The sequence below is a fragment of the Bacillus rossius genome, chromosome 17, assembly GCF_032445375.1.
Source record: "Bacillus rossius redtenbacheri isolate Brsri chromosome 17, Brsri_v3, whole genome shotgun sequence".
NCBI classification, from domain to species: Eukaryota; Metazoa; Arthropoda; class Insecta; order Phasmatodea; family Bacillidae; genus Bacillus; species Bacillus rossius.
Window position 1 is genome coordinate 16,494,272 of NC_086344.1, and position 20,308 is coordinate 16,514,579.

Consider the following 20,308-nt stretch of genomic DNA (forward strand, 5'->3'; position numbering starts at 1 on the left):
TAGGAGATATCAAATTTTTTAATTTAATCATATGTAGTTGAGCGGTATTTGCGAAAAAAAATGTTAAAAATCCGAAAATACCTTTATTAAGTATATGCTCTTCAACTTCCTCTTTTCATTAAAAGCGGCGGAGATAAGAAATTCCAAATACTTTAGGAGATATCTTGAGCCTATGGTTAGTCTTCATTTAAATGTCATTATTTTGCATTTGTTTTGTTTTAATTATTTTGTTTCAGTGAGATGTAGTAAAAGGTCAGTGGTTTTCTTGTTAGAACTTTGTCGTTTCTCTTTTTAATTTTTTTTAAGCACTATTATAAAAAGGTTTTATAGTTTTTAATGCATTGTATGTATGCAATTTTGTACTGTGGGAGTAAGTGACTTTCAGATGATATTTGGGTTTTGTTTTTAATTGTTTTGTTTAGCCAGTGAGCAAACTTATTTTTTTTTAGGCAGGTCCTCTGAGCCAGAGCCATGAGCCAGTGCCAAGTCCTGTTGAGAAGTGGGTAATTATGTACAGTCGTGGTTGATGCCAAAAAAAATGCTAAAAATCTGAAAATACTTTTATTCTGTGCTCTTTCACTTCCTCTTTTCAAATCAACCGGCGGAGGTAAGAAATTCCAAATACTTTAGGAGATATCGAATTTTTAAATTTCATTATATGTAGAGTCGCGGTAGATGCCAAAAAAAATGCTAAAAATCTGAAAATACTTATATTCTGTGCTCTTTCACTTCCTCTTTTCAAATCAACCGGCGGAGGTAAGAAATTCCAAATACTTTAGGAGATATCGAATTTTTTAATTTTCATCACAATACCTGCGTAGTATGCGGCGATCACCATTGTTTCTTGTCATAGATAATAAGGTTTCTAATTGGACAATTTTGTCACGTGACTGTTCCGTGATTGGCCAGTATTCAAATGAACCAATAGGTGATTATTTATTCCGTGATTGGTCAGTATTCAAATGAACCAATACGTGATTATTTATTCATTTATTGTTCAATACGATGTTTAATTAATCGGTCAACTTCTGCCGTGAACGACTACATCATTTCCTTATAGTGGCAAAGGAAATGTACCCGCCTCCAACTTAGGTGAGTTTTTAACGTTTCTAATTTTAAAGTATTACTTTTTTATTTGGATATTGTTGCGCAAGTATTAAGTAAAAACAATTACGTGAGTTGTTAATGTTCATCATTTGTCCGGGTTTTGTTAGGTCAGGTCAGTTACATTATAAATAATTTAAAACTAAAGAACCATTAAATTAAATTCACATTATTTTTAATGTCCGCTTAGTTTGAAAGTATTTATAATGTAACTGACCTGACCTAATCGACCATTTTATTTATTACGCATTCACTAACGATTTGAAAAGAGGAAGTGAAAGAGCATAGAATAAAAGTATTTTCGGATTGTTAGCATTTTTTTCCGCATGAATACGCAGGTATTGTGATGAAAATTAAAAAATTCGATTTCTCCGAAAGTAGTTGGAATTTATTATCTCCGCCGGTTGATTTGAAAAGAGGAAGTGAAAGAGCACAGAATAAAGGTGTTTTCGGATTTTTGGCATCTATCGCGACTGTACATGTTTACCGAGAAGTGTTTAGGCTTCACCAGCACTTTTCATTTTTGCATACCTCAGTAATTTTTTTATCAAACCATATATCTGCCATGGAAGATCCAATCACTCATTTTTAATAATAGTTTAAATTTAGGTTAATATTTTTTGTGATTTTATTTGTTTTTAAATAGTAATTAATTTATTTTGAGTGCTATCTTGAATTATTATTCTGTTGTTTGTCTTGCTAGTGTCATCTTTTAAAATAACATTTTAATATATCAGTTTTGTTTCTTGTCTTGTCATCCAAAACATATACTTTTTTGAAATTTCTGTTTTGTAGGTTATGTGTGTGTTAGTTCATGTGGGGATATGGTGTGTTGTGTATGTGTTGTGTGTCTTGTACATCTTTCCACGCGACACAGCTATTTCACATGTTTTCCACACATTACACCGTGTAGTTTCATCTACCTAATCAGTCTTCAATTTCTTGCAAGTTTTTTGTTTTGAATTTAGATGTTCCTTTTGTTTTAATTTTGTGTACTAGGTTGTTGCTGTAGGACATCTCTCCTGTGGGGTGTCTGCTGCATGGAGTTTGCTAGGGTGGTTGCGGCTTCGGCTCGGTATTGCTGCGACTCACCGTTTCAGCCATCTCTGGTGAATTTCGTGTAGTGGAGTTCTGCTTGGTGAGATTGTCGTATAGTGGCACATTCTTCATTGTAAGGTATGGTTTTTCTTCTCAAATATTTTCCTTTCAATAAATTGCAGGCAGTTTTTTATTCACTTCCCTTTTGCTGAATCTTAAATTTGTTCATGTTACATTTTTTGTTAGTGGTCAAGCTTGCTTTTGCAGGCACTAAATTATTTCTTGAGTGTCTAAGGTATGGGACTTAGTCATTCATCTTTGGATGACCGTTTTCTTATTTTTCTTTTCAATCTTGTGTTGTCGCTGAATAAGCATTTTAAAGATTTTTGTTTTCCTTTTTGTTTGGGCTCATGTTTATCTTCATGTGTTGTTTGAGCTGCAGTGTTCAGAGCGGTATCATAAGATCAGGATCTTAGTGACCAGGATTTAAGAAGGGGTAAAGAATCCCCAATTTTGTTAATATGGAGGAGGTAGAAGATCCCCCCCATTAAGCTGAATAAGTAGGAGGTAAAGAGTCCCCACTATTCTGAATAAGCCGACGGGCATTTTATATGAGGTATGGTCCTCTTTTATATATATAGTATGTAACTGGCTGTCCTGGGTACTTGTACCACCATTCTGTCCTGTTCGTTCTATAATCACACATTAAAAATGTTTTGGTATTTTGGTAGTCTGATCTTCGATTAATTTACACTTTAGCTTTGAGATTTTTCTCTCGCAGGTATGTGAGCATCCTACGTTCAGCTAATTCATGTTGATGTCGAGACCAAGTTTTCTATAATATTTTCTTGAACGAGCATTTAAATAATTTTTAATAAGAAGGGGTGAGTGGTCCCCATTTTTTATATAATAATTCTATGTAGAGGTGAATATTCCTCATTGAGTATGGAGTTTATAAGGATAATATTTTGTTGTTTCTCAGTATATATATCGTCGTCTTACTTCTAAAACCTCGTAACTCCATTTCAGTCAATTTTACAGGAGAACTTATGAGCTTTTGGAACACGGTTTCAACTGACAAAGATACGAGGTTTTATAATTTGTGAATAGAAAAGAGACTAAGTAGAGTTGACTTACGAGGTTTTATCAGCATATGCACGATGAAAAAAATGAAAAATACACCAAACACATTCGGAATATAAAACTGGGAAAATATGGACTTACGAGGTTTTAGAAGTAAGCTGACGATATATGGGTTTTATGCTCGTGTCTGTGGTGTTTGTTTCTTCAGCAGTATAATGAATTAATTTCTTGATTTCTATATCTAATACAATCTTTGTTGTTTCACATCATTAATTACTATGTCTCTTTTGTTTTGATGGCAACTTTGAAAAAAAAACTTTAAAACTTTTAAATACATAAAAATAATATAAATAAAAATAATTTTTTTTTAAGACGGTAGCATCTGCTTTGAGGGGGGGAGTATGTGCCAGTGCAATGTTGGTGGCACTTGCTCAATTTATTTAATTATTATTATTTTTCTTTTTTTTTAATGGCGAACTGGTTTCCACAAGTTTTCATTATTCAATATTGGTATTTGTTAATGGTAATATGTCATTTAAATATGTAAAAGTTAATTCTGAACAAAGTTACAATAATTATAATTATGTGTAATTTAAATGTTTGAACACATCAAGTTTTTTTTATTGTGTCAATGTATTTTTAAATATATTCTGAATAATGTGTTCACAATTTAATTATTGTAGTAAATATGTGAAGGTATATTTCAAGAATTATAAGTCAATCTTTTTTTTTTGATAGAATATTGTCGCGGTTCGAAATTTTGCAGGGTTGTTGAAATCAAATTTAGGGACTTTACTGATGGGACTCTGGGCTGGCTGCTCTGTTCACTCGTCAGCGCAAGTGGCGTGACCATGTAATTGGGGCACGGGGCCGGCGCGGCGCGCTGCGGGCTTGCAGATTTTTGTTTTTTTGTTTGTTCGGCCGCGCAGGGCGCAGCCACGGGCCGCAGTTACTGGGGCGCGCTGTCGTAACAAGCCGCGCGGTGTGGCCTGCACGTCGGGGTAGAGGGGGGGTAGCCTTCCCAGATGTTGTAGTTAGTTGTTTAGTAAATTTGGCTTCAATAACGAGCGTTTGTTATGCTAGGCGCGGCAGTGCGCGCGAATTTAAGCGCAAGTGAGTGGTAGCTCGGGGCTCACTCGGGCGGAAGCTATGGCCGTCGCCAGAGGAAACGAGTCGTTTAGGTCGTAATGTAGTTTAAGTTAGTTGTAATGTAATCGTCTTTAAGCTCACTCTGGCGGGAGCTAGGTCTCTCGTCAGAGGTCACGAGTCGTTATAGTCAGAGTTTTTAAGAATGTAATGTTCGTTCGGGTTTCAAGGGCAGGAGAGGCCCCTACGTTAGTTTTTTTTAAGTAATCGATCAAGAAAGGCTTCTTGGAAAATGTGAGTATGGAATTATCTTTGTTTTAATTTTAAGTATAAAGTATGATTAAGATGTTTTCGTAAGAATTAGGGAAGAGTTTAGTGAAGTTCTCTCTTTCTCTCTTGTAAGGTCGTTCAATAGTTAAGGAAGTAATGAAAAGATTGTTGTAAATTTTAATCCCGCTTTGTAAATGTTCGTCAAGACTGATTTTACTTTATTCGACTTTAAGAATAAAATCATTTTAATTTAGTATTATGTTATTTTGCTAAATCTCCTTAGTTCAACTCTCTCCAGACATCCTGTACGGTATGACGAACCTATGATCCTAGGTACAGTAAAGTATTTTATGAAGTTAGAGTAGTTGATGCCAAGCGAGTGACTTAAGAGTTACGATACGCTCTCCCCCCGTAACAGTTGGTGGTTACGATAACGACGTCTCCGATTCTTTCCCCCCCCCCCCCCCCCCCCCCCCCTGAAGGTGAGACGTGACAGAAATGGTGTGGCACCGACAAGGTGCGCTGCGACAATATATTATCCAGTAATTATCTATCTTTTTCTGTTTTTCAAAAAGTACTCTCTACGAGTACCATGTTCAATGTTATGTTCTTCGTCTCGCCCTTGGCGAGCACAAACGGTCATTTCAAGCACCTTGACACCATGTTCTGTTAAGACTAAATTTATTCTTGTGAAAATTGTAATTTTCAACATGCATTAAGCATCTTTAACCGCACTAAGTGCGGTTCCACGCTACCGGCCATGCGGTTTGCTTGATCCAACTTGTGCTGTGGTGCTGAGGCCTGTCCTCAGCAGCCCTGAAGCAAATTAAGTGACTGCACCTAAAACAGGAAAGCCAACGGCTATTTTATTTTTTGGCATGAATTACTAACTTTTTTTTTATAACGTTACCCTATGTGGAAAATTTTGTGGACTTAATCTCATCGGACTTTATGTCAACCATGTTTTCTCTTCTTTTTAATGAAATTTTTTTTGGACCAACGAAACGTTTTATCTAATTTATAATTTTGAAACAACGTAACAACTTGGTCTAAAAATATGTTGATATAATTATAAACAAAGAAAAATGTTATTAATAAGTAATTTACAAAATTAATCATGTAGTAGAAATTAATATATATATTTTTTTAAGGTGTTTTAATAAGTATTTGTAATATCTTGTTCAAATAAAAAAGAATATAAAATATAAATATGTCTAAGCAACTATTATGTTAAGAGATTAACAACAAAAAAAAAAAGATCAATGATATTTAACCTAAGAGATTGTAATAGTCAAGGTGTAACAAAAACTTTTAAATAATTATTCAAATAAATTATTTATCTGTAAAATTTTTTTTTAATCATTCAGTAATACTCCAATTGTATATTGTAAGTGTGCATGACCAGTCAGCCCTTTGTTTACATTCAAAATAACCTCTCAACACATCAAAACACTTCATGAGCCTTGGTCCACGAGCTTTCAGCATCATCCTACCCCTATTCTTAACCTAACAAAGTTGTGAATGGAGGTAAGGTGTGGTGCATAACATTTTAAGTTTGTAGTTTGCAGATTGCAGTTAGCAGATAGCAGTTATCAGTTTGCAATTAGCAGTTAGAATTTTGCTGTTTGCACTTAGCAGTTAGCATTTAATGGTTTTAAATTAGCAATTTTCAGTTTGCAGTTTGAAGATTGCAGATTGCAGTGTGCAGTATGCAGTATGAAATATGCAGTTTGCAGTTAGCAGATTACTGTTTTAAAGTTTGCATTTGCAGTTTGCTGTTTGCATATTGCAGTTTACAGTTTGCAGTTAGAATTTTGCAATTTGCAGTTAGAATTTTGTAGTTTGCAGTTTGAGTTATAATTTTGTAGTTTGCTGTAAGCAGTTTGCAGTTTGTTGTTTGCATTGTGGAGTTTATATTTTTCAGTAAGCAGTTTACAGCTTTAAATTTAGCAGTTTAGAGTTTGCAGTTTGTAGTTAGCAGTTTGCAATTTGCAGTTACCAGTTTGCAATTAGCAGTTAGTTTTTTCAGATTGCAGTTTGATGTTTGCAGTTTGCTGTTTGCAGTTTGCAGTTTGCAGATTGCAGTTTGCTGTTAACATTTTAAGATTGTATTTTGCAGATTGCAGTTAGTAGTTAGCAGTTTGCAATTAGCAGTTAGTATTTTGCTGTTTGCACTTAGCAGTTATCAGTTAACGGTTTTAAGTTAACAATTTGCAGTTTGCAGTTTGCATTTTGCAGATTGCTGTTTGCAGTTTGAAGTGTAGAGTATACAGTTTGCAGTTAACAAATTACCGTTTTAAAGTTTGCAGTTTGCAGTTAGCAGTTTGCAGTAAGCAGTTTGCAGTAAGCAGTTAGCAGTAAGCAGTTTGCAGTTTGGAAATTGCACTTTGAAGTTTGCAGTTTGCTATTAGCAGTTTGCAGTTAGCAGTATGTAGTTTGCAATGTGCACTTTGCAGTTTGCAGTTAGCAGTTTGCAATTTGCACTTTGCAGTTAGCAGTATGCACTTTGAAGTTTGCACTTTGCTGTTAGCAGTTTGCATTTAGCAGTTAGCAGTTTCCAATTTGCAGTTTTCAGTTAGCATTTTGCATTTTTCAGTTAGCACTTAGCAGTTAGAAGTTTGCTGTTTGCAGTAAGAGTTAGCAGTTTGCAGTATTAAGTTTCCAGGTAGCAATTAGCAGTTAGCAGTTTAAAGTTTGCAGTTTGCAGTTATTGGTTTGCGAATAGCAGTTAGCATACAGCAGTCAGCAGTTTACATTCTATTTATCTAAGTACATTTGGGTACAAATTTATATATTACTGTTGTAACGAATATTGTGATTGAAGTTTAGGTTTCCGACACATTTCAGTATAATTTGATTTATTTCGCTTACATTGGTATCGTCTTAGAATATTTCGATTATTTCACAGTTATTTGTTCAAGTATCTACATTTCCACACATTTCAGTCCTTTCCCACGATTAATTTCGTTTCAATTCATGCATTGAATCATTGAAATTTGTTCTATTAAAATAAACTTTTTTCGTTATAAATGTGTTCTTTTGATGTATTTTATGTAATTTCACTGCATTCTATTGATATAAGTACATTTCGGTATAAATGTTTTATTTCCATTGTTACAAATGATTTTGTTTGAGGGAAATGTTTCGGAAACATTTGTTTATAATTGGAGTTATTTCCCTTCAACTTTCATTGTTTAAGATTATTTCTGTTATTACACATTATGTTCATGTAGATAACATTTCCACACATTTCAGTCCTTTCGTATGATTTATATCATTACAATTTATGCATTCAATCATTTAAATTTTGTTTCTATTAAAATACACTTTTTTTTCGTTATAAATGGGTTTTTGAATCTCTTTAAAATAATTTTACTTTCTTCATGGGTACAAATTGATTTATTTATCTGTTGTAACAAGTAATTTTGTTTGATGTATTAGGTTTCCAACACATTTCTGTATAATTTGAATGGTTCGCTTCCATTTGTATCGTTTAAGTTTATATCGGGTATTTCACATTTATTTAATCAAGTTATTAACAGTTCCACACATTTCAGTGGTTTCCCATTATTTAATTTCGTAACATAACTTACATTGAATCATTGAAATTCGTTTCTATTAAAATACACTTAATTCATTATAAATGAGTATTTTATGCTTTTTTATATAGTTTACTTCATTCTACTTATCTAAGTACAATTGTGTACAAATTAAATTATTTCCGATCTAAAGAGTGTATTTGTTTTAAGTATTAGGTTTTCGACACATTTCTATATGATTTGATTTATTTCGCTTCTATTTAATTCTTTTAAGAATATTTCGGTAATATCAAAATTCTTTTATCAAGGAGATTACTTTTCCAGACATTTCGTCCATTCCTATGATTTATTTCGTTACAATCCATGAATTTAATAATTGAAATTCGGTTCTATTAAAATGAGCTTATTTCGTTATAAATGGGTTCTTTTAATGATTTTACAAGTAATATTACCTTAATTATATTTATTTAAGTACTTTTGGGTATAAGATAAATTATTTCTATTGTTTCGAGAGATTTTGTTTGAAGTATTAGGTTTCCAACACTGTTCTGTATGATTTGATTTATTTCGCTTCCATTTGTACCTTTTAAGAATCTATCGGTTTTTTCAAAATTTTTTGTTACGGTAAATACAATTTTCATCATCAGTCCATTCCTTTGATTTATTTCGTTACAATTCATTAATTTAATCATTGGAAATCGTTTCTTTTAAAATAAACTAATAAAGTTATAATTGGATTCTTTTGTTTTTATTTTATATAATTTTTTCTAATTCTATTTATTAAAGTAATTTTGGCTACAAATTGATTTATTACTATTGTAACGAGTTTTTTGTATGAAGTATTAGGTATCCGACACCGTTGTGTATGATTTGATTTATTTCATATGCATTGGTATCGTTTAAAATTATTTCGGTTATTTCACATTTATTTGTTCAAGTAGATAACATTTACAAGCATTTTAGTCCTTTCCTTTAATTTATTTAGTTACAAATCATGCATTTAATCATCGGAATATGTTTCTTTTAAAATACACTTAGTTTGTTATAAATTTGTTCAATTGATGCTTTTAATGTAATTTCACTGCATTCTATTCATCTAAGTACATTTGGGTACAAATTGATATATTACTAATGTAACGAATATTTTGATTGAAGTTTTAGGTTTCCGAATCATTTCAGTTTGATTTGATTTATTTCGCTTCCATTAGTATCGTCTAAGGTTATTTCGGTTATTTCACAATTATTTGTTCAAGTATCAACATATCCACACATTTCAGGCCTTTCCCACGATTAATTTCGTTTCAATTCTTTCATTAAATCATTGAAATTTGTTTCTATTAAAATAAACTTTTTTTGTTATAAATGTGTTCTTTTGATGTAATTTATGTAATTTCACTGCATTCTATTTATATAAGTACATTTGGGTATAAATGATTTATTTTCATTGTAACGAGTGATTTTGTTTGAGGTAAATGTTTCGGAAACATTTGTGTATAATTGGATTTATTTCCCTTGCACTTTCATCGTTTAAGAATATTTCAATTATTTTACATTTATATGTTCATGTATATAACATTTCTAAACATTTCAGTCATTTCGTTCGATTTATGTCGTTATAATTTATGCATTCAATCATTTGAATTTCGTTTCTATTAAAATACACTTTTTTCGTTACAAATGGGTTCTTGAATCTCTTTAAAACAACTTTACTTCATTCATGGGTACAAATTGATTTATTTCTTTTGTAACAAGTAATTTTTTTTATATGTATTAGGTTTCCGACTCATTTCTGTATAATTTGAATTGTATCGTTTAAGTTTATATAGGATATTTCGCATTTATTTTTTCAAGTGGTTAACATATGCACACATTTCAGTCTTATCTCATTATTTAATTTCGTTACATAACATACATTGAATCATTGAAATTCGTTTCTATTAAAATACACTTATTTCATTATAAATGAGTTTTTTTATGCTTTTTCATATAGTTTACTTCATTCTACTTATCTAAGTACAATTGTGTAAAAATTAAATTATTTCAGATCTAAAGAGTGAATTTGTTTTAAGTATTAGGTTTCGACACATTTCTTTATGATTTGATTTATTTCGCTTCCATTTGATTCGTTTAATAATATTTCGGTATTTTGAAAATTCTTTTATTAAGGAGATTACTTTTCCTGACATTTCGTCTATTCCTAAAATTTATTTTGTTACAATCCATGAGTTTAAACATTGAAATTTGGTTCTATTAAAATAGGCTTATTTCGTTATAAATGGGTTCTTTTGATGCTTTTACAAGTAATTTACCTTAATTTTATTTATTTAAGTAAATTTGGGTATAAGATATATTATTTCTATTGTATCAAGAATTGTAGTTTGAAGTATTTGGTTTCCAACAATGTTCTGTATTATTTAATTTATTTCGCTTCCATTTGTACCTTTTAAGAATATTTTTTATATTTCAAAATTTTTTGTTAGGGTAAATACAATTTTCAACATTTCAGTCCATTCCTTTGATTTATTTCGTTACAATTCATTAATTTAATCATTGGAAATTGTTTCTTTTAAAATACACTTATTAAGTTATAATTGGATTCTTTTTTTTTTATGTATTTTTTTTGCATTCTATTTATTAAAGTAATTTTGGCTACAAATTGAGTTATTACTATTGTAACAAGTTTTTTGTATGAAGTATTAGTTATCCGACACCGTTGTGTATGATTTGATTTATTTCATATGCATTGGTATCGTTTAAGATTATTTCGGTTATTTCACATTTATTTGTTTAAGTAGATAACATTTACAAACATTTTAGTCCTTTCCTTTAATTTATTTCGTTTCAATTCATGCATTGTATTATTAAAATTTGTTCTATTAAATATAACTTTTTTCGTTATAAATGTGTTCTTTTGATGTATTTTATGTAATTTCACTGCATTCTATTAATATAAGTACATTTAGGTATAAATGATTTATTTATATTGTTACGAGTGATTTTGTTTGAGTGAAATGTTTCGGAAACATTTGTTTATAATTGGAGTTATTTCCCTTCCACTTACTTTGTTTAAGATTATTTCTGTTATTACACATTTATATGTTCATGTAGATAACATTTCCAAACATTTCAGTCATTTCGTTTGATTTATGTCGTTATAATTTTTCATTCTATCATTTGCATTTCGTTTCTATTAAAATACACTTTTTTCGTTACAAATGGGTTCTTGAATCTCTTTAAAACAACTTTACTTCATTCATGGGTACAAATTGATTTGTTTCTGATGTAAAAAGTTATTTTGTTTGATAAATTAGGTTTCCGACACCTTTCTGTATAATTTGAATTATTTTGCTTACATTTGTATCGTTTAAGTTTATATCGGGTATTTCACATTTATATGTTTAAGTAGTTAACATTTCCACAGATTTCAGTCCTATCCCATTATTTAAATTCATTAGATAACATACATGAATCATTGAAATTCGTTTCTATTCAAATATACTTATTTCGTAATAAAAGAGTTTTTTTGATGCTTTTTCATATAATTAACTTCATTCTATTTATCTTAGTACATTTGGGTACTAATTGATATATTACTTTTGTAACGAATATTTTGATTGAAGTTTTATGTTTCCGACACATTTCAGTATGATTTGATTTATTTCGCTTCCATTGGTATCGACTAAGAATATTTCGGTTATTTCACAATTATTTGCTCAAGTATCAACATATCCACACATTTAAGGTCTTTCCCACAATCAATTTCATTTCAATTCTTGCATTAAATCAATGAAATTTGTTTCTATTAAAATAAATTTTTTTCGTTATAAATGTGTTCTTTTGATGTATTTTATTTAATTTCGCTGTATTCTATGTATTTATTAAGTACATTTGGTTATTAATGATTTATTTTTATTATATTGAGTGATTTTGTTTGAGGTAAATGTTTCGGAAACATTTGTGTATAATTGGAATTATTATGCCTCCACTTTCATCGTTTAAGATTATTTCGGTTATTTCACATTTATATGTTCATGAAGATAACATTTTGACACATTTCAGACCTTTCGTTTGATTTATATTTTTACAATTACTTTTTTTTGATGCTTTTTCATATATTTACTTTATTCTATTAATCTAAGTACAATTGTGTACAAATTGATTTAATACTGTTGTAACGAGTGAATTTGTTTGAAGTATTGGGTTTCCGACACTTTTATACATGATTTGATTTATTTCGCTTACATTTGTTTTCGTTTAAGAATATTTCGGTAATTTCAAAATTCCTTCTTCAAGGAGATTACTGTCCACATATTTCATCCATTCCAATAATTTATTTCGTTACAATCCATGCATTTAATTAAAAAATTTGATTCTATTAAAATAAGCTTATTTCGTTATAAATGGGTTCTTTTAATGCTTGTACGAGTAATGTTACCTTAATTATATTTATTTAAGTAAATTTGGGTATAAGATAAATTATTTCTATTGTATCGAGAGATTTTGTTTGAAATATTAGGTTTCCAACACTGTTCTGTATGATTTGATTTATTTCGCTTACATTTGTAACTTTAAAGAATATTTCGGTTATTTCAAAATTTTTTGTTACGTTAAATACAATTTTCAACATTTCAGTCCATTCCTTTGATTTATTTCATTAAAATTCATTTATTTAACCATTGGTATTATTATGCCTTTTATAATACACTTATTAATTTATAATTTGATTGTTTTGATTTTTTTTTTTATAATTTCATTGCATATTTTTATAAAAGAACATTTGGGTACATGTTGATTTATTACTATTGTAACGAGTTTTCTGTTTGAAGTATAAGGTTTCCGACACATTTGTGAATAATTAGATTAATTTCATTTCCACAGGTATCGTTTAAGATTATTTTAGTTACATCACATTTATTTGTGCAAGTATATAACATTTCCAAATATTTTAATCCTTTCCTATAATTTATTTTGTTACAAATCATGCATTTAATAATTGGAAATTGTTTCTTTTAAAATACACCTAGTTTGTTATAGGTTGGTTCAATTGATCCTTTGATGTAATTTCACTGCATTCTATTTAAGTTAGTACATTTGGGTTCTAATTGATATATTACTGTTGTAACGAATATTTTGATTGAAGTTTTATGTTGCCGACACATTTCAGTATGATTTGTTTTATTTCGCTTCCATTGGTATCGGCTAAGAATATTTCGGTTATTTCACAATTATTTGTTCAAGTATCAACATATCCACACATTTAAAGTCTTTCCCACGATCAATTTCGTTTCAATTCTTACAGTAAATCATTGAAATTTGTTTCTATTAAAATAAACTTTTTCGTTATAAATGTGTTCTTTTGATGTATGTTATGTAATTTCACTGCATTCTATTTATATAAGTACATTTAGGGTATAAATGATTTATTTTTATTATAACGAGTGATTTTGTTTGAGGTAAATGTTTGGGAAACATTTGTGTATAATTGGATTTATTTCGCTTCCACTTTCATCGTTTAAGATTATTTAGGTTATTTCACATTTATTTGTTCATGCAGATAGCATTTTGACACATTTCAGAGCTTTCGTTTGATTTATATTGTTACAATTAAGGTAAATGTACCAGTAGTCGTCTTTCTAAGAAGAGTTTTAGAAAAAAAATTGTGCACATAACCTCGTAGGTGTATTACTGTCCCCTACATGTTTGTTTTTAACCTCAAACTTTACTCTACAATGCTATCCAACACTCTTCGATAAAAACAAATTATTTTTGTAGATTTATAATTTTAAAAAAAAGTGTGATTTCGAGCCAGTAGTAGTCATGCAAATTTTCATGTTTGCCAGTGTTCGTCACATGTTTGTGCCAGTAGTCGTCATGTGCGATTTCGGCTGCATTAGTTTTAATTCATGGTTCCAGAATGATGTATTGTACTATGGGGGGGCTGAAATGTATCCAATCGGAATGGTTACCATTCCGTAAATTATACATCCTCATGTGCCCACAGCAATCCGGAATGGTTACCATTCAGGATTTACTGGCAAATATCGTATAATTGCAAATCCTGAAAAGTATCCACTGTATGAATGGTTACCATTCCGGATTGGATAGTTTTCCGTGTTCGTCTGCAAAGTACGGAAAAGTATCCGCTGTCGGAATGGTAACCATTCCAGTTTTGTGTGCGCAGATATAAAAGGGGACGACTGAAAAGTATCCAATCGGAATGGTTACCATTCCGTAAATTATACATCCTCATGTGCCCACAGCAATCCGGAATGGTTACCATTCAGGATTTACTGGCAAATATCGTATAATTGCAAATCCTGAAAAGTATCAACTGTATGAATGGTTACCATTCCGGCTTTTACTGCAAATGTGAAGCTAGAAAAAATCCGGAAAAGTGTCCGCAGTGTGAATGGTTACCATTCCGGATTGGATAGTTTTCCGTGTTCGTCTGCAAAATACGGAAAAGTATCCGCTGTCCAGTTTTGTGTGCACAGATATAAAAGTAGCTCCTAAAATCCTGAATGGTTACCATTCCGGTTTTCCTTGCCAATGTACTTAATTTAAAAATACTGAAAAGTTCCCGCAGTGTGAATGGTTACCATTCCGGGTTTATTTGACAATGCACTTACTTTAAAAATCCTGAAAAATGCCCGCAGCCTGAATGGTTACCATTCCCGTTTTCGCCGCTGTTGCACATCTCATAATAATCCTGAAAACTATCCATTCGGAAAAGTATCCGCTAAGGGCGTGCAGTTGACTGATTTACCCGTTACTAGATGGCAGCAGTGTTATCTGTACATGAGAGATGGCGTACATAAAACATTTGTATATGAATTTATGATGAATTATAATATATGTATTTTCTTTTAGAAAGATTTAATACCCATATCTGTGTTGCGAATAACTAGATAATGTCAACTGAAAATAAATTTAGTGTGAACAATATGTTTTGTAAAATATCTCTGAAAATGTCTTTTGATTTACAGAACTGGACTTGTCTTTATCCTAAAAACACGCAATTAAAAACATTGTACTTATTTAAATTTAATTTTTTATGTTTCAGAAATAATATGCTTACTGCCAAATTATACTTGAGTGTTCATGAATACAAAAATATCGCAACTAATGGAGTTCTTAAAATCAATTTTGTTTGGGCAAAGGCAGAAAGTTAGTGATAATATTTCGGTCATCAATCAAGGTCTATATAACCAGGTCATTTCATCCCGCTATTTTGTTGTTGTTGGTCAATCGCGTATGACGTGCTTGCCAGACCACATTACCGCGGGAATTCAAAATTTACACGTGACTAAAAGGTCCGTGCTCAAATTTTCGTACTTCTTGTGTAATGTTGGCAGACATGATGTATGTGCGGCCTGCTGTTCTTGCAATACTTTCAACAGCACTGCGTAATTTAATGCTAATCTGTTAATTTTTTTAATTTCCTTCGAAATAAATAATTACCATTGCTGAAAAATTAATTCAGTGTTATATTTTTACAACAATAGCCATTTGTAGTAGTAAACAAAGCTGCTCTGTGTATCAATGAGATTTTTTTAGCATAGCAGTTTGTATGATAGCAATTATTCTTGAAGATTAGTTGAGCAATAATTGGCTCTGTAAATCTTAAATATCATGTTTCTGTGCGGCAAAATTATCACACTTTTGGCTGGACTTCAGTATAAGCATTAGCTTTTGTTCAAATATGCACATTTCCTATAGCCGAGTAGCTTGTTTATAGCGTTTTTAAAGTGAAAATGTAATTTGATATATCTAATAACCTAGTAATTATGTATGAATTAAATGATTAAATATATGCTGTAATTCTGCAGTGTGGCGACATCTAAATAATTGGTCGTCTGTAAAGTCGGTTTACGGACGATAGTTTAACGTGACATCATAACAAAACATTGATTAAATGATTGTATACTTTCATGAATAAAATTGAATAATTTTTATTTTTATAATTTAAGAATAAATACTTGAAATTATACTAGTAATCAGATATTTAAAATGCAATAATAATTAAACTTTATTGCCAAAATTGTTGTTGTAATAACCAATGAAAACCACATTAACTATTCACTTCACTTTATAAACAGTCGACGAAACAGTTCACGTGTACATGACTTGTAATTAATTTTAAAAACTGGCGTTTAGCTATAAAGTTTAAATATAATTATGTACAAGTATGCATATAAATAAACTGTAATAAAATATCTATCATCAATTATATGAATCACCATATTTCTTTAGTCAATAACATAACTTATTATTACTGCACTCGCCGACAGATGCTACTTTTTTTAATAATAAAATAATAAATACTTGAAATTATACTAGTAATCAGATTTTTAAAATGCAAGAATAATTTACCTTTATTGCCGAAATTGTTGTAACAAGCAATGAAAACCATATTAACTTTTCGTTTAAATATAATTATGAACAAGTTTTCATATAAATAAACTGTAATCAAATATCTAACATAACCTATTATTACTGCACTCGCCGACAGATGCTACTTTTTTTAAATAATAAATGAATAAATACTTGAAATTCTACTAGCAATCAGATTTTTAAAATGCAAAAATAATTTACCTTTATTGCCGAAATTGTTGTAACAAGCAATGAAAACCAGAGATTAAAATCCGTCGAGAATATTTTTGTTTTTATTTCTTCCAGTGCTCAAAATTATATGCAATTATGGCCCCGGCCACGAAATTTTATTTATAATTCATTAATAATAACGCCCATCGCGATAAACAAAGGAAAATATGTACTAAGGAGTGCCTTGTTCCCGCGATAGCGGATAGATATCGCGATTCATTCGGTTCGCGTCCGTCACCGTAGACGACAGCACGGTAGGGGAATAATATTATTTCGTTTTTATAACACGTTTTTATAACAAATTCGCATCCCAAATACACCAAACTTATTTATAATGTGTTACAATATTTTTTAAAACATTGTGCAAAAGATCCCGGGTGTATTTTGAATTATTATGTGTAACTGTAAAACACCATTGTTCGTTAAAACGTATTTGAATATTCAACATTACTTTTAAATAACCGTACCGATTGTGCTGAAAATCGGTGAACGATCGTTAAATTACATAATATTAATAATTCAAACGTCGAAAACATGATTGAAAGTCAAATCGATGGTTGTTCCAATCGAGTGGAAGAGAGATGCCACGCATGAGTATAATGAGCATAACAGGACACATCCGTAGTGGGACAATATGCGTTACGGGACACTTTTTCGTGCGTGAAGCCGGCGTTCATCGATTTATTAGACGTTGTCACGTCAAAAAGAGTAATTAAATGACGCCACATGTGTTTCAAGATAATTCCCGCTGGGAATATAATAGTTTGGCGGACTATTATTAAGTGATTTTACTACGAATTATACGTTTTTCCGAAGGGAAAAACGTGAGTTACCACAACTATTGAAGGCAAGTTGCGGGACGCTTTTACCGTGAGTTACGACGGTAATATAACTGGCAACTTTATACTATCAACCAGGTATGGCTGTCGTGGTTAATCACTAGGGACGCCAACGTATTTTTGCAGTAATCGTAACGCCGAGACAGTAAACTTTGACTATCCGACGGTAAATAAGTGATGTGCATTGAGTAAACATTAACTTTAATAAATTTTTTTTTCTACAACACAAGCAGTCTTATTCACACAGGTCCAGAGGTCCTGAGTGCTAGGATCTCATGCTTGAGCTAACCGGAATATTTATAGTTAACAATTAGAATCTGACATATTTAAATAAATTAAATAGTTATTTTTTTTTTGTTTTCTGAAATATCTGGACTTTCTACAAACTGTTCTATAGATTGTGATCAACATTAGTTGGTTAATATTTGAGCTTAATTTATTCCTATTTATTAACTGGAGACTGATTGTACTTTTGATTTGTTTAATCAATAAAATAAATCTTTCATATTTATTAGTGAATTAACATTTGTTGTATGTCATTTTTATGGTTTTCCCAGCTCAGTATTATAGTTGAACAAGGATATTTAACTACTTATTTATGTTCAGTCCTTTTAATTTTCTTTTTTTAAGTACATTTGTGTACATAAATATGTACGAAATACACGTTTTCTTTACGAGACCATTCTACCTATTGTCAACAACTTGTGTACTTCAGACGAGAACGAGTATGTAGACCTACTTTCAAGACATCACGCGTATTATAAATAAAGTTTCGGAGTCCTCAAACAGTCAAAAACTGTGTTTTCAGACAGCCCTATTTCAAAATATAACAATATTGTCTTGCATTGAACTTTTATAGGCTATGCCTTAACATCGCCATTCCAAAGACAAATAAATAAATATTTTATTATTTGGTTGCTACTGAAAGTCACATATTAGGCAATAACAACACATCGAAAAAACACTAAGTTCAGAGCCTTGCGTGTTGAGGCGAAGGTACACTTGGTGCATATAACCGTGTCGCCTTATCGCTCCCTCGTCCCAATACCTCGCACGCAAAAAATAACCACATTAACCTCAATTGTGCCGTTTTTTCTCAAATTAAATAATTTACATTCAGCATTTCTTACACATTACTATCATTAACAGTGGGTCTATAATAATGATACTATAATTAGGCGCTTAGAATTACTTAACTTTGAAACACAAACGGTCATACCGTTCACTTTATTGCAAAAAAAAAAAAAACTGGAGTGCGATTAACTTTTGGGTCACTCCCGACTTTTCTTTTTAGCAAAAGTAGTATAGGCTGCTGTTAACTAGTGAATAGATTCGGTTCTTCCATTCTGCTATCCCTTCATTACTACATCAGGTGTCACGATACTGCTGTGGCCATAAATGCCTCGTAGATGAGCATACATGTTAAAATACGAAACACGTGGCGTAGTCCGACTCGTTCTTAGACGTGTTCTACAATGACACAGACACGTAAAAGCTCCGACACGGAACACGTAAGCGGAGCAAACTAGACGGCTGGGACAAAAATTTGTCTTCTACAACACAAAATTAATGAATGTCAACCTTTGAAAAACCAAAGATAATTGTTTTGAAAACAATCAAAATCCTACGTTTAATAAAATATTCAACGTGCTTCTGATATTTGTTTATTGTTTTATAATTATAAATAATATTTAATTAATATGTTAATGCTTTTACGATTACAAAATACATCAAAAACCATGGATATTACTTTATGTTTTTAATGTGTATATCAAATACTATAACTAGGGGTGTGAAATTATGGTTTTATAATTTAGCCACTTTCGTTTCCAAAATCAACAATTTCGGTGTTTTGTGTTTTTATAGGAATTTGCAGCAGAAAATAAGGATAAAAATATACGTATTTTTAAATTTGTAACCATGTACACTGTAATGCTATCGGAAACAGTTTAAACTCTTTAAATGGACTATTAACTTTATGACTAGTCAATAAATTTACATAGTTTCACCACTATACACATTTAATCTCTGTTAAAAACAATTTCTCAAGTGGTATATTTGCAGAGATAAACGCCTGTGTAGTTTTAATGATGAACTTTTCTGTCTTCTCTCATTTTTTTGGCAACAGTAGTCACTTCCATCGTGGCTAAACGTTTGCTGCTGACACCAGCTGCACTTCCTAACCTAACTTTAACGTGGTGTTTACTGTTGACGTTTTACAACAGTGTCGCGCCTTTCGTGGTCAACTCTACAATTGCACCACTTGCAAATAAAATCTTGTTAGAAGCATATAAACCCTCACATTTAAATTATTTTGCTCGGGACTCGGCTGTAGGCTTTAATTTCGGCATTGTTTTGAAGCAGCAACGTAACGTGTGTACGTGACAAAGGACTGCCAGTAGGGATGGGTAGTTCGCGAACTACCAGTTCATTTGGAACTGTTCTGACGAGCGAACTAGGTGACTAGTTCGCTGTTACCAAAAACAATCGTTCTTTCGTTCTTTGCGTGTTTCTCTTCTCCTACTCTGTTTGGTCCTTACTGCGCATGCGCGAAAGATCCCTAGGTGACTAGTTCGCTGTTACCAAAAACAATCGTTCTTTCGTTCTTTGCGTGTTTCTCGTCTCCTACTCTGTTTGGTCCTTACTGCGCATGCGCGAAAGATAACCCCCCCCCCCCCTAACCAAACCACTGTCACCCAATATGCCACGTCTTTCTTTCTTGCTTTCTTCCCTCTCTTACGTTTG

General features: G+C 31.3%; 1 protein-coding gene across 1 annotated transcript in view; it reads left to right on the forward strand.

The window, feature by feature from the left end:
• Positions 1-1,252: 1,252 nt before the first annotated feature.
• LOC134540885 (adenylate cyclase type 7-like) overlaps positions 1,253-20,308 on the forward strand; it is a 118,552-nt gene continuing 99,496 nt past the window's right edge. The window contains exon 1 of the transcript XR_010076532.1: positions 1,253-2,213. The gene's annotated coding sequence lies outside the window, so the exon portion shown is untranslated. The remainder of the gene's footprint in view (positions 2,214-20,308) is intronic.